This window comes from Triticum aestivum, chromosome 5D (assembly GCF_018294505.1).
Source record: "Triticum aestivum cultivar Chinese Spring chromosome 5D, IWGSC CS RefSeq v2.1, whole genome shotgun sequence".
Classification (NCBI taxonomy): domain Eukaryota; kingdom Viridiplantae; phylum Streptophyta; class Magnoliopsida; order Poales; family Poaceae; genus Triticum; species Triticum aestivum.
This window is the reverse complement of record NC_057808.1, coordinates 422,181,111-422,189,664: the sequence shown is the minus strand read 5'-3', so window position 1 is coordinate 422,189,664 and position 8,554 is coordinate 422,181,111. Positions and strand designations below refer to the sequence as shown.

Here is an 8,554-nt window from a genome sequence, read left to right as displayed (position 1 = left end):
TCGCCCCGCTGCTCGCCGTCCAGATCTCGTCACCGCCGGTGTGAGAGTGGAGAGAGGGGACCGAGAGCGGTGAGAGAAGGTGAGGGTAGTTATGGCAGCGCTTCGGGAAACAACACGACGTCTTGAGCCTGGCTCCTCGCGTGCAACCTCTGCCCCGCGTGCCTCGAATTGTATCGCTCGGGCCTGACTGTGGAAAAGTGGCTGATTCAAGCGTTCCTACTCGGCTAGACCCGGAGGTGTTTTAAACCTCATGCAGGCCGAGATTTTGGTGCGAGGCGGACAATGAACGGGCCAAAGTTACACGGCACGGGCATGGTTGGGCTATATGCAGCCTACCGAACACGCCATTTACAGTTTACAAAGGTCGACCTTATGGGAGGACAAAAGTATAGGTGCTGCGGTGGCATTCTGTATATATAATGTAATTAGTGCTAGCTCATTGGTTGTAATTTCTTAACCTTGACAAGTCTTTGCAGGATATGCAGGCTCATCTGCTGGTACAGTGATGATTTCACCTTCTTTAACTGATATGCATATTTATCTCATCTGGAACGAGTTGACACAAGAAAGTACACGCAACAAAATAATATTACAAGACACAAACTCACTAAAAAGTAATCACTCTGCTAGCTGTAATGTATATTTCCCCCCTTTTTTTGCATCAAATCAGTTGGTCCTCACATCTCGTGATGGCATGTGTTGTCGCAGGGGTAGGCGCAGTCGATGGCCCTCACTTCAGCCTGGCCGAAGTACCAGTCACCCACAGATTTCCAGATCGCCTCACGCAAGAACAACACAAAACATGAAGTGAACCGTTGACGATGAAACTTCAAAATTCAAGTCATGGCTAGCAGGTACCTTGTTTTGAATAGAAGTAGAGCCATATGCATTCCAAGTAGCCGGGTACTCGGACTGGTCGTGAGTGAAGCACGAGTTTATGAAGAACCCGTTGCTCCTCGAACGGGAGACGCCTAGCACGGTGCCCACCATCTGGTCCCTGAAAGCTGCACTCATAGGTATAGATTGATACTCAGAATTCGAATCATCGTTTATTTGGTACTCTCTCCGTAAATAAATATAAGAGCGTTTAGATCACTAAAGTAGTGATCTAAATGCTCTTATATTTATTTACAAAGGGAGTATGTTGCTAAATTAATCCATGTATATGTATATGCCTGCATACCTTGCAAGAAGTTCATTTGGAATGCGTTGCAGGCTGAACGACTGGACTTGCAGGCTCACCAGATGCGGCCGGGGTCGGCTCCGTCCGGGGCCAGGCTTTCCCGAATCTGAATTGCATTTGCTATTTTAGTGTCAGTACATGGATAGCTCGTCCGGGGCCAGGTGTCACATTGTCAACACAACACACACAACAAAAAGGCCTAGGCTTGGATGATATCAGGTCAGTGCATAGATTTCTTCCTACCTGCCAGGTATCGTAGGCTGCATTCAGCACGAAGATTGGGGTATTTATGCCGCCGATTACATTCTGCGGGAAGAAGCACTGCATGCATGTGCACATGAGCTCTTGATAAGTTCATATTAGAGAATTCAACGTCTAGGATGCATGTGCATGCATACAAATGAAATGAGCGCTATGTATACGCACCGAGGTGGCGTCGAGATGACTGGTGCAACTCCTGGGCAGGTTCTGAGCCACCCCATGCGTGGCTACGACGCCTCCGAAGTAGTATCTCAAGGTATGCCACCCAGCGACGTTGACGCTGCATGTATACGCATGCCGGGTGAACAATGATAGATCGATGCACTTCAATATTCACATTGGATGGTAAGTTATGCATGCATGTGTACTACATACGCGTCGAGGAAGAATCCTGCGTCGGCGAGGCACTTGACAGTGGTGCCCCGGCCGGCGAAGACGGCGCCGAACTGGTCGCAGTGCAGCACCACCGCCAGGGCCCCGGCCGAGCTTCCTGTCAGCAGCACCTGATCCGCGGAGGACATCCCCATGGAGAGGAGGTGCTGGATGGCGGCGTTCCATATGCGCTGGCCCCGGAAAAAGAGACCCGAGCCCGCGTCATAGCCTTCGCCGGCGAAAGACGCGCCGTCGCAGTAGCGGATCACCACCCGATTCCAGCTGTAGAAATCTGATAATGCATGGGGCACACACACATATAGCAAGTTTGACTTAGAGTAAACCTAGAACTTCAGATATTTTGAAACGGAGGAGGGAATATGCACGAACCAGGGTTGTCGAAGGAGCTGGAGCTCAAGATGCCGCCGAAGTAGATCTGCTTGTTCATTAGATTCGACGAGCCGAGGCTGCTCGCCTTGCGGTACAGGCACGACCCCACGCTCTCGCACCATGAGCCTCCCTGCATGCAGCATGTTGGTCCATCGGTTGATTTGGTGAAATACATCACATATGCTCAGACACAACATGCATGTCTTTATATATGTAGAGTACGTACCTGGAGGTGGATGATCCAACGGTTCTTCCCTGCACCGGAGCCCGGATCCATGTGGTAAGCCGGCGGCGTCCCATCCAAGCACACTGCACATCATTTACATATGTGGTGCAGTTACTTATAGATCATACTATAGAATTTGTTTTTCATTTTATACATAACGTGTCAATCCAACAGATCGTCCGCCCTTGTTCGGAGAAAATTAGCAGCCTAACGAGAAATTGACCAAGTTATGAAAAAAAAGAAACTGACCAAGTTATGAAAACATTGTAAACTTAATTACATATGGCATTTATATAAGTTTATCAAAATCTTGCAGGTCACAGAAGACATGACACAAGCCGTGGTTACGGATTGTGCTATTCCAGAGTCGTAAATCTCAAGATGATATGCCGGCTCAGTGTCTCGGAGGTGATCGTAGGGGTAGGGTGTGCGTGTGTGTGTTCATAGGGTACGCCGTACGCGTATGTATGAGCGCCTGCATCTGTTCTAAAAAAAGTGTCGTAAGAATCAAGGAAACTATATAGGTTGTTTGGAAGATTGCAAGATCTGATATCATTAAGCGGCATATCAAATGCCTAATAAGTGTTGAATTTGCAGGATTTCATATAGAATATTGTACAAATTTAAATGATTTGATAGTATAGTTTTTTTAGGGAGAATATTGTGGTAGTTAATGTACAATTAAGTGTGAATTTGTAAGGATCCAACAAATTAAACAGTAGTAATCGTGTACAATTGAACACTAGATATCATTACCTGTGGAGATATTAATTGCACATTGATATATGGTAGAATAATGATTGCATGTTCATATTTGGTAGGATATTAATTGGTAGGATATATGGTACTAGAGATCTGTTGTGTCTACCCCTTTGGGCGTTTTAATATGGTATATATATAGATATACCAAGATATAGACAGAGTGTAGAAACTGCCTGAACCACTTGAATTTTAATTTGGTGCAGTTTTTGCAATTTTAATCTGAACCAAATGAACCATATGCACAACACATCATATTGTCGATTTTTTTTATTTTTTTTTTAAAATCACTCTTCTTCGTGTGGCCATGGAGGCATGGCGGATCCCACCGCCAATGACACATCCGTCTAAATATAATACACTCGTATATTCATTTTTTGTGAATCTTAACATCACAAACTGAAACATTTGGGCATTTGATTTTGGTGTGTACATCCAAGTTGTACAAAACCGTTCATAATTTAGGAAGGATTAAGTAGAGACATGGCATAAAGAATATGCATGTTACATACAAAAAAACAATTTACCACTCTTATTTTTGCGACATATGTTTTTGGAATTTACCACTCATATCATCAGTCTTTCCTATATTATAATCTCTTCACGCCGCGGTCCTTTCTTCCTTCCTTATATCTTTCTCACTTATGGAAGGGATACTCCATTTTTTTTTGTTGCTTCCAATATAAGCCGTGCTCCTTCCATGCCTTCATATTTCCTTCCTATATTAATCCGTGCATGCCCACTCCTTCCCATATTATAATCTCTTTGCGCCACGGTCCTTCTTCCTTCATTATATCTAACGTGGTCCCGGGCATCTAGCATTCTACCCACAATGGTTGGCCATACAATCGCGATTCATAATGGAAAGGAACATATACCTATTTACATAACAAATCCTATGGTAGGTCGCAAATTGGGGGAATTCGTGCCTACTCGGCATTTCACGAGTTATGAAAATGCAAGAAAGGATACTAAATCTCGTCGTTAACTGAATTCTGAATAGAAAGATTAAGAAGGAAAAAAAGATTCAAAATAAAGTAAACGTAGGCGGGGAATAACCTTATTTATGACAAGTTTCAAACTAGTAAAGTATATCCCTAGGATAAAGAAGAAGAAAAGTGGGCTAAGGAAACTCGCAAGGAAAGTTCCAACCGATCGTCTACTTAAGTTCGAGAGAGTTTTCAAAGCACAAAAACGTATCCCTATGTCTGTTTTCAAAGCACAAAGAGTTCTTGACGAGATTCGCTGGCGTTACTACGAGGAAACTGTTATGATACTGAACCTCATGCCCTATCAAGCATCTTATCCCATCTTAAAGTTGGTTTATTCGGCAGCCGCAAATGCTACTCATTATAGGGATTTCGACAAAGCGAATTTATTTATTACTAAAGCCGAAGTCAGTAGGAGTACTATTATGAAGAAATTCAGACCTCGAGCTCGAGGACGTAGTTTCCCCATAAAAAAAAGCTTTCTCACTCATTAACTTCTGATTTCCGATGGCCTCAGGCAACCCGACTCCTGCTTTTCTTTTCTCAACCAGCTTCTTTTGCAGTCAACTCGTGAACCTATAAAAACTGGTTGGACTTGGTATAGATAAGCGATGTGGTACTATTTAATTTGGTGAAGAACCTAAAGTTTGACAGAGTCGAGTAAGCTAGCTCCGTTGGATTTCCATCTTGGCGCTAGACTGGAGGTCGGCAGATCGATCCTGTGCGTGTACATATTTTTCCGGTGGGATGTCTTTTTAACTCCACGCGGCCCATGTTGGTAATAGACAAAAAGAAGGCCCACTTAGGCACATGGAGGTGTCAAGCGAGGGCAAGGGAGGTGCACGTACGAAGCGGTTTTAGTACCACCTCGCGTATATGTTTTAAACTCAAACTGAAAGCGTAAAATCACGGGAAAAAGCGTATTTTTTTAGGGTAACTTGTTGCCGCTTTTATTTAAACATCAAAACTCGGAATGTCATCCGAAATTACATCAAGCACAAAGTCCGGTGGAACTTCTAGCCAAACCTTACATACTTCATCTCCTACCCCTACCTTAGCTAACTTATGAGCGGCAACATTAGCACTACGACTTACCCAAGAAATTTTACTCTCAGTAAAGCTCCCAAGGATGGTTTTGATTTCTTGTACCTAGGGGCCGACGGCGGAAAGGTTCTTGCTTGATTGCTGTAGCATATTCACCACGCCCTGAGCATCCAACTCCACATGAACTCTTGTAGCATTCAACTCCGCTGCCACCTGCAAACCCCTTTTACAAGCTAGTATCTTTGAGGCTTCTGGTTTGACAACATTGGGGAAGAAGTGACAAGCAGCTGCCAGAAAACCACCATTGTGATCCCTAAGCACCGCGCCACCTCCACCTTTCTGGCCATACTTTGGGATCGCTCCATCCGAATTCACCTTTACCCAGCCTTCGTCTGGTGGCATCCATCTCTGTGATTCTGTACGCTTCGGCTCCCTCAACGCCCCACGATGCACAGCTTTCCATTCCGCCATGTGAGAGATCACTGTGTGCCTTATTTCATGTGGTGGCGCAATAGGCTTTCCTTCTCTTGTAGCATTACGAGCTAGCCACAGACCATAGGTAGCCTGCACCGTAACCTCCTTCTCTTCATCAGATGCACCCGAGAACCAGTTAAGTAACCAGCGCGCTAGAGCACTCTGGGAGTCGATCGTGCACGGTGGGATCACCACCGAAACTCCCTTCTCTGAGCGAAGAAGCTGCCAGAACCTCACTGAATGTTGACATGACCAGAACCGATGATGAATCGTTTCTTCTCGACCACAGACAACACAAAAAACTCCTGGTTTTATCCGACGTCAATGTAGCTCATACCCTACAGCCAGCCTGTTTTTTATCATGCGCCATATATGGATTTTTGCTTTGGCCGGGGCACATGACTCCCATAGCGCCATGAACCCCTTATGCGTCTGCACCGAGTCAGAGGGCTCCGGTTGTCGGTCCTCGATCGGCCCAGCGATCTCTTCAAGTGGTACGCTGACTTGACATTGAAGCATCCTTTTTGTGTAATTCCATGCCACATAATCTTGCTCATCTGGCCCGCCGATTGCAATCTGGAGAATATCTTGCGCATCACTAGGACTGAACATGGCGTTCACTTTAGCCGGATCCTAAGCGTGCCCGTTCGAAGAGAGCAGGTCAGCAACCCGCGTGACGCCCGGCACATAAACTTGACCTAGTGGTCTCATGCAACCTTTTCTTGGTATCCAATTATCATGGTGGATATGAACTTTAGAACCATCTCCAATTCGCCAAATCACCCCCTCCCTGAGCAGGTCTCAGCCATGTAGCACACTCCTGTAGGTGTAAGACACATTTGATGGGCAGGTGGCCGACATGATCGTCTCTTCTTTAAAATAGCGTGCTTTAAGAACCCTAGCACAAAGGGAGGCTGGTACTTGCAGAATTCTCCATGCTTGCTTTGCCAACAAAGCTTGATTGAACGCCTCGGGATCGCAACCCCAGACCAACAACACTCTTTGCTGCACACATTTTTTGCCAAGAGACCCAGTGCACTTTCCTTTCACCATTCGTTGCACCCCACCAGAATTTCGAGGAGATCGAAGTCAGGTTCTGGCACGTTTTCTTTGTGAGCTGAAAACAACTCATGGTAAAGGTAGGTACAGCCTGAAGCCCAGATTTAACCAACACCTCTCTAGCTGCTTTGGACAGTCCCTGCCCCTTCAAACCACTTACTTTCTTTTTTGAACTCTCCGTTACATATTTGAAGGTACCTTCCTTCGATCTACCAACCAGTGTCGGTAATCCCAGGTACCTCTCACTCAACGCCTCGGACTCAACTCCAAGAGCGCCCTTTAGCTCAGCCTTCACCTCCTCCTGGCATCCCTTACCAAAAAAGATGGACGATTTTTGCAAGTTGACTTGCTGCCCGGAGGCCGCCTCATAAGAAGCCAGGATCCCCTTTAGATCCTCCATGTTGGCCCTCGACCCTTCCAGGAAAACTATGCTGTCATCAGCGAAGAGTAGATGTGTCACATGGGGGCCAGTGCTCCCAAACGACACACCTTTTATCTCTGCATCTCTTTGAGCTTTCTTCAACAGGGCCGAAAAGCCTTCCACGCAAAAAAGAAAGAGGTACGGGGATAGGGGGTCACCTTGTCACAGCCCCCTAGAAGGTGAAAAATTCCTCGAGTATGCACCATTTAATTTGACAGAAAAAGTTGCTGTAGAGATGCACCTCATTATCATCATGATCCATGTATGAGAAAAGCAACTCTTTCCAACATCTGCTGCAAGAACACCCACTCGACGCGGTCGTACGTCTTCATCATGTCCAACTTCACCGCACATAAAGGCTTCTTCCTCTTCCTCGTCCGAATGGCATGAACGCACTCATAAGCCACGAGCACATTATCAGTAATAAGCCGCCCCGGTACGAACACACTTTGTTCCTCCGAAATAAGAATGGGGAGGATGCCTTTCAATCTATTAGCAAGAACTTTTGTAGCAATCTTATATAATACATTACAAAGGCTAATCGGTCGGAACTGGGACAACAACTCCGGTGAGTTGGTCTTCGGAATCATGACGATGACCGTGTCATTGAACGCAGCAGGAGCAGCAACCACGCTCAAAAAATCTCGGACAGCCCGGCAAACGTCCCCTCCTACTTGCGCCCAGTGGCGTTGGTAGAAAAGGGCTGGAAGGCCGTCCGGCCCCGGTGCCTTTGTCGGGCCCATTTGGAAAAAGCGCCTCTTTGATCTCCTCATCTGTGATTGTAGAAGTTAGTGCGTCGTTCATCTTCGGCATGACAATCTGCTCGATGTGTTGGAGAAGATTATTTGCTCCTTCCGAGCCCTCTCAAGAGAAAAGATTCTCATAAAAATGTGCTGTCATCTCACGCATTTGTTCATCACTTGTACACCTAGATCCATCCTCCCTGCGCAAAGCTTTCACCGTGTTTTTCCTCTTCCGGTGCGATGCGCGGTTTGAAAATATTTGGTATTCTGGTCGCCCGCACTCAGCCAATCCACCCTCGAGCGTTGTTTGTACATAACTTCCTCCCTTGTATAAATTTCTCTGAGCTGCTCTTCAATCTCACGGGCCTCCAGTGAGGACCCGGAGACGAGTGCCCTCGTTTTTGCCTCTGCTAGCTGGTGCTTCAACCTGGTGATCGATCTTCTTATAGAACCAAATACCTCCCTCGCCCATCGCTGCATGGATCCCGTCGTGCATCTAAGTTTTTGCCAGACCGCTCGGAGTCCCTGTTCGCCGGTAGCCGCAGCCTCCCAGGCCTCCTCAAACATTGCTTTCTGCCAAGTCCGTCGGTCGGTTCCTAGCCGTCTGCAAGTCGTGGCATGGGCTACTGTCCG

The 8,554-nt window shown here is 46.4% G+C and overlaps 1 pseudogene; it reads right to left on the bottom strand.

The window, feature by feature from the left end:
- Positions 1-503: 503 nt before the first annotated feature.
- LOC123120781 (pectin acetylesterase 3-like) lies at positions 504-7,157 on the bottom strand (annotated as a pseudogene).
- Between the last annotated feature and the right edge of the window lie 1,397 nt (positions 7,158-8,554).